Consider the following 7,336-nt stretch of genomic DNA (forward strand, 5'->3'; position numbering starts at 1 on the left):
TGTGGAATTTGTATTATATTGGGAGTAGACAACATGTATTGATATATATCTATTTGTATACATGTATACATACATACATATAAGCACACAAATTTATGTTATATGTGCCATATATACACTACATATATTTGTAGATGTGTATATGCATATGTGTGCATATGTTGATATATATCTATGCATACATGCACACATCTACACACATATATGTATCATATATACACTATATATGTATGAATGTATATGCATGCATGTGCGTGTGTCTGTAATTTGACTGGGAAGAGGCACTAGAACAAAAAAATGCCTTATAAAGGAGATGGTGCTTGAGCTGAGCTTTGAAGGAAGCTATAGATTCTAAGGAGAGAGAGAGAGCATTAAAAGAACAAGGAACTACCTTTATATACAAAGGTACAGAGGTGGTTCATGAGATGTTGTGCCAACACCCCATGCTGTCATCTCACTCAGTCCCTTCTCCCCCCCCCGCGTCTGAGAGGTTTTGTTTTGCCTGTGGAACTTCAATTCATACCATACATTTCTCTGTGTTCCTGAGACACTCAGGTTACTTTCTTCTCTGGCATTTCAAATGTTGTCATTTCCTTTGGAAATCAGATGTAGTACACTTGACATCTGAAATTACACACAGCATCAAAATAAACACCAGCACATTAAATAAAAGTATAATTAATCCATCATCCAGAACACCTTAGGGTGCCATTGAAAGCAAGTACATACTTAAATACATGCAGTAGAGAAAGTACAATGCAAAGCATCTTTTAACAAACTGATTTAGTATTTACAGCTATAAAGTTCAGGAAGGACACATTACATGGATATATCCCTGCATTACCACAAATGCATATTCACATAGTGTAAACATATAAATTGAAGCAGTAGTAACATCCATGTATACATAAATAACTAAAAGCAAATTATACATGAGTAACAGACTCATGGAGCTATAATAAAAAAAAGATTCAAGCACAGAAAAAAAAAAAAACATTTCATGACATTTCCAGGTTTAATGGGTCTGCCACTTGGTCCACTTCTTACCAGACTTTCTGTGAATTTCTTTCATTTTTCAACTTCTTAATTTCCCTTGGCCATGCACGGGCAGATATCTACAAGGTAGATGGGGTCAGTTGTCTATGAGTAGGGACCTTCTCTTGAGCGTTTTCCTTTTTGCTGATTACACTTTTTTTTTTGCACTGTTTATCATTTTGCTATAGCATTCCTTATGGATGCTCTCAAAATCTTCCAGTCTAATAGTGCTTGGCAACTTGGTGTAATCTGTTCATCCTTCTTTTTTCAGAAGAAACTGTTTCTCTCCATAGTAGTTTCAATTAGCTATCTGTCTACCTGGGATGGAAATTTAGATATTAATTCCCTTTTGTAACAAATAATGTTGTAAAATTCTATGTTACTATTTCAGAGTCATTTCTTTCTGCTATTTAGAAACTAAAGTGTTAAAACTCCAAACTTAAGATTCTCTCTTCATTAGCTCAAATGCTAAGACATGATGAATGATTGGCTGCAGGACTATATAATCCCTTTATTCTGTGTAAATCAACATCCTCCATTGCCTTTCTTTTGCACACAAGTAATATATAGATATATACTACAAAGCAGTTGTGAATTTGATAAGACTCATTCCAAGATACAAATTACACCAGGAGTTATCAACTGACTTAAAGAATAGAGGAGCTTTAGGATAAAGATGTATAGGAGGAAGTAGAAACAAATGGGATGGGAAGGTGGACTTTTGAAACACTTCACCAGTTTTGCCAGTCTTTAACACATCTCTCAGCTAGGGATCTGACTAGGTGGATTCAGCCTCAGCTGTTCAGTCTGTCACCTCAGTACTCTTCCCACTCACACTGCTTGAGATCCATCCATCTAGACTCTTGCTTTTTATTCTGTCATCAGAATCCCCTTCCATCAATCTCTCTTTCAACCAAAAGTAAAATATCCCAAATTCCTATTTCTCCCTTTTATAGAATTACTCAGGAACTTGGTCCTCCCTTCAGATTCCAAGTGATCATTCTTGTGTTTACAAGAGCTTTTATTCGACCTGTCAAATTCAGCTCCTGTCATATGTTTCTCTGGGTGTCTGATGAGCATGGATTATAATGCTAAATCTGAAAATTCTGGAGCCACACTGAGAATTCCCCAAAGCACTGAAATCAAAGGCCTTGATCTTAACCATCTTCCTTCCTCCCACCCCTCATCCCCCCAAAGGCATATCTATAGTTACTTTTTTAGGGTACCTGTAAGCTATTTATAATAAATTCTTGAACACCTGAGATGGTGTTAGGCTCTGCTTCATTTATTTAACTGCTTTACTGTGTTTCCTTGACAACATTGTTGCTAAGTGTGTCTCTAAGGGCAATCTATCAAAATGAGATTTCTATTTTCTCAGATTATGTAAAAATGCATAATTTACAAGCATTACAAGTTTAGTAAATAATTTACAAGCCATTTACAATAATGATGTACATATAGCTCTACAAAAATTTACTTGTTGGAGAAATATACTTATGGAATCTGTGGTTTAATTGATGAATGTCATCATTACAATTTGTTAGAAGAGACTAGAAGGTGTAGAAGAAATTTGAATCCGATTCTGGTCAAAGTACAATTAATATAAACCAGTTCATTAGGAATTGTATAACATAGATGAGTGGGTGTTTTGATTCAGCATGCATTTTTATTTCTTTGTCCTAATGTAATACTCAGCTTATATGATGCTATATATGCACCATCTCATTTAATCTTCACAGTGGTTGATTGTTTGGTTGTTGTCCTTCGTGCTTGAAGAGGACCAAAATGACATCACTATGTCATTAAGGTACAGTGTGTCCAACTGTGACTGAGCAGATCAATACGAGCTCAGAAGGCTCTATCACAGATTGGGCACAAATAGTACACATGAACATTTGGAGTGTAGATATCTCTAAATTTGCATATTTCATATTTCCTTTGAACTGCTACTCTTCTACTTTTCTCTTAGAGCACACTACCGTCATTGGTGTAAGCACATTATGTTAGGCAGTCCTTTGGCCACTGTCTCTCATATCACATAATCAACTCCAAAATTCTTCAGAGAGACCTGGAGAGTGTCTTTGTATTACTTCTTCTGATGGACCTGTGAGCTTTTGCCTTATGTGAAGTTCTCTGTGAAAGTCAGGCTAACATACGTTTGACATTGGAAGAACTTGGCTAATGAATTGGAATCGCCATATCTACAATAGAGTTTGAATGGTTGACAGTTCAATTTGAGAAAGGACTTCAGTATTTTATACCATATCTTGCCAGGTGATCTTTGGAATCTTCCCTCAATAATTCAAATGGAAGTGATTCAGTTTCTTGGCATGGCGCTGGTATGCTGTCCAGGTTCCACAGGTGTACAGCAGTGAAGTCAACACAACAGCTCTGCAGATCTTCAGTTTGGCAGGTAGTCTAATAACTTCTCTCCCACACTTTTATTCAGAGTCTCCCAAACACTGAACTAGTTCTTGCTGGTTGTTGTCCTTCATTCACAAAGAGGACCAAAATGACATCACCATGATTAAGTCAAGCTTCAGTGTGTCTGACTAAGGCTGATCAGACCAATACAAGCTTGGAATGCTCTACCACAGACAGTTCATGTGAATATTTGGGGAGGATACTCCAAATTTGCACATCCTATGTTTCCCTTGTGCTATCTCAATTCTACTTTGCTCATAGAGTTAGTTCCGGCAATGCATACATCAACATTATCATTTCTCTGTACATCTCTGGAAAGTATATGCCAAGGTAAGTGAACCTATCCACAGCATTCAAAATTTCTCCATTTGCTGTAACCAATGATTCAATATATGGACGATGTAGTGCTGGCTAGTGGAAAAACTCTGTTTTCTTGCTGTTAATTTTAGGCCTAAATTAACACAAGCAGCAGAGAATCAATCCATGCTCTTTTTCATCTCAGATTCAGAGGCTGCATTGAGTGCACAATCATCTGTGAACAAAAAGTCAGGTACAAACTCTGTCTTCACTTTAGTCTTAGTTTATAGTCTTATCAAGTTAAATAATTTACTGTCAGTGTGATGGCACTCCTTTTCATTCTCGTTAAAATCATCTGATACCATGACTGAAAATATCATGCTAAAAAGCATGGGAGCAAGCACACAGACCTGCTTCACTCCACTGGTGACTGGGAAAGTGCAAGAATGTTGTCCTTTATCCAGAATCCATACAAGCATGTCCTTATGAAAGTGACATATTACACTGATGAACTTCTCTGGGCAATCAGATTTTGCACTCACAGTAACATAGTAAAGTGGGCACTATTACGTCTGTTTTAGAGATTGAGAAACTAAGATTCAGAAAGATTAAAAAACTTGCCTAGAAATACATAGCTATTAAATATCCTAGGGTGGATTTGAATTCAAGATTTTTTATTTCAGAGTCCAACAGTCTATACACTAGACTATTGATTAGTTGGCAAACTATGACTCACAGATCAAAGCCAGCCTACAGCCTGATTTTTTACAGCCCACTAACTGTAAATGTAAAATGTAAAAATGTAAAATGTAAAAATGTAAAAAATGTAAAATGTAATGTAAATGTGAAAAATGTAAAAAGCATTCTGACTTCTGAGCCTTTCCTGCATGAGCTTGTCTTTGTCTTTCCATAGGATCCCATGGATGAACTTTGCCCTGCACTGAAAGTATTCAGTTTTCTAACAGTTTAAGGATAACAGTGTAGGATTTAAGGTCTTGTAATTTACATCTTCCTCAAGGATGAATGGGAAGCTAATCATCACTTCTTTGAAGAGGAAACAAAATAATTTAATTTAAGCACATTCCCATAACATGGTGATGGCCCCAGGGGATAGGAAGGGTTTTCACAATGGGTTTTGCCTGAGAGAAACGGGAACTGGTTTTTTTAAGGTGCTTCCAAGGACAGTATCCCATTTTAACTGAGGTCCATGTGTCCCCCAGAATAGTCATTATTTAGTGTGATGGAGAGAGCATAGATCTAGAAATAGTATATGCTGCTCTTAGGAGGAGCGAATGGTTGTGGCAAGGTCAAAGGGTATTACTAGGTCTCATGAATTTCGATAGAGTGACTTCCATCATACTTAATCGCCATTTGAAGGAATTAATATTTCTAGGAATGAGCCCACTAAAGCCCTTGCAGTACTCGACTCCATTGAAATAGAAGGAAAGGAGAAAATGGAGTGAGTTTTACACATGAACTAACATAGAAATGGGATAGAGGAAAGAACTTCTGTAATCCAGAAGTGCCACTTTTCATGAAGGACAGAGACAGAATAAAGAAATATTATGAAAGTCAATGAAATATACATACACACACATATGTATGTATCAGGGCCGCATAATAATTAATAATAATAATGATAATAAAGAAAGGAAGAATACCAATGAATATTTCTTGGTAAAGGTACCACAAAAGAATATTAAGTTTAAAGATTGAATGGGGAAGGACGTGAGATACTAGTATGGGTGGAGGAAAGGAAAGGGTCAAAATGCATGTGTGTGGGGGTGGTTTGTGTGTGTGTGCATAAAGTGGAGCAAAATTTTCAAAAATAAAGAGAAATTAACATTTTGAATAAATTCAAGAATCAAGACAGGACAAGTAGCACAAAGTAGTGGGTAGGAAGGGGAGAAAAACTTCTGGAAATAATGATGACATTCTATAAGCAAAATTAATTACAGAGAGAACTGAAAGAGATCATAGAGATCATAAAGCAAAATCCCCCTAATTTTATAAATGAGGAAATCTCGGTCTTAGGGAGATGCAATATTTTACCCAATATTACACATATAGTAAATGTCAGGTGATATGAATGTAGAAGTGATATTATCTGAACTTTATTAAATTAAGAATAATGAAATAATAGCTATTTTTATAGTTTTTATTAATCTATTATCCAAGGCGTTACATCCCTTTACAACATTTTCATTGAGGTGTGTACCTTCCTAATTCATGGAAAAATTTGATTTAAAGACATTGTCAGAGGGAAAATAATAATTAAAAAACAGCAGCAGCAGACTACCTCAACCCCCAACCCCCGAAAAAAGCTCCAGTGTTTTCTCATGGTAAGAGAAGTCATATAGATTACTGAAGTTTCCTCCACTGGTATACAAACTCAGGAAGGTTACAAGAAATTTGAAAACATGGTATGGTCATGGCACAAGTCTACATCTACTAGCTGAAAAAGCATAGAGAAGCTTATAATGAGCATACTGGACAACAGTTAGTGAATTCTTTGGCCATAGTAACCAAGGAAACAATTATCATGAAGGTAAATGAGACTTATGTATTTTAATTATTATTATCGTTGAAGGCCATAAGAGAAATATTGGTCTATGGCATATATGGCAACTGGGATCTGCTATAATAACTTTCGATGACTTTAGGCACATAGGTTATGTGGCACATAACCACAATATTTCAGAATTGCTATGGAATTCAGAAGTCAACTAATACAACTCATACTTGAAAAAGAATTTCTTCATACTTAACAAGCAATCAACCAGCTTTTGTTTATAATTTTTAAGTAAAGAGGAATATTGCAGATTATCAAAATGCTGGAAGGGCAAGGAAGAGGAATAAGAGGGGAATACAGAATCCCTTAAGTAAAACTCTGGAAAATAGTGAACTCTGTGTCCAAAAAATCCGTAATCAAATTTGGAAAAGTAATGTACTTTTCTCACTTAATAAAGATAGATGATAGCACCAAGGCAAATCCTGAAGTTAAATGACAGAATTAGACACACTCCTATGGGCCAATATATAACAGCTAACCTCTTTAAAACTGTGCATTCCAGGAGTAGTGAGCTGAGTGGTAGCCCAATCTATTAGTGAAGGATTTTTGAGGAGATATATTTATCCTCTACAAGGGCAGCTTCTTCTTGGGAGTTTTTCACTACTGCTTTGGATCACTATTCAACTTTGTACCTTTGTATTTACCTTTGTAAATTCACATCACTTGATTGGTCAGAATGGGAGGAGATAAGGGGATAAAGACCTTAGGAACTCCCAAAGGTCTAAAGATCTAGAATTCCTGTCAATGTTGGCAGCAGTGTCATTAGAGTAGAAGTGGCTTATGGAACATCTACATTAGAAGCTGTGAGTTACACTGAAGACAAAATAGAAATGCCAGTTTTCAGGTCTTAACAAGAGCAGAGTCTATCAGAAAGCTAGACATAAGGAGGACTTCATGAGGATTCCATGAAAAGATAAAAGAACTTCCAGTAGCCAAGAGCTATGAATTTTAGCTATGTGTACTCAAATTTTGAGCCCACTCACTTCAAGGACCTTATGTCTGAAAGAG

The 7,336-nt window shown here is 36.2% G+C and overlaps 1 long non-coding RNA gene across 1 annotated transcript; it reads right to left on the reverse strand.

Moving 5' to 3' along the window:
- Positions 1 to 469: 469 nt before the first annotated feature.
- LOC140531622 (uncharacterized) lies at positions 470 to 6,922 on the reverse strand. The gene is made up of 3 exons (XR_011976389.1): positions 6,808 to 6,922; positions 1,048 to 1,353; positions 470 to 624 (listed from the first exon to the last, which is right to left on the reverse strand). It is a non-coding gene; the product is annotated as an uncharacterized lncRNA (long non-coding RNA).
- Positions 6,923 to 7,336: the final 414 nt, after the last annotated feature.

The sequence above is a fragment of the Notamacropus eugenii genome, chromosome 3 (assembly GCF_028372415.1).
Source record: "Notamacropus eugenii isolate mMacEug1 chromosome 3, mMacEug1.pri_v2, whole genome shotgun sequence".
Lineage (NCBI taxonomy): Eukaryota > Metazoa > Chordata > Mammalia > Diprotodontia > Macropodidae > Notamacropus > Notamacropus eugenii.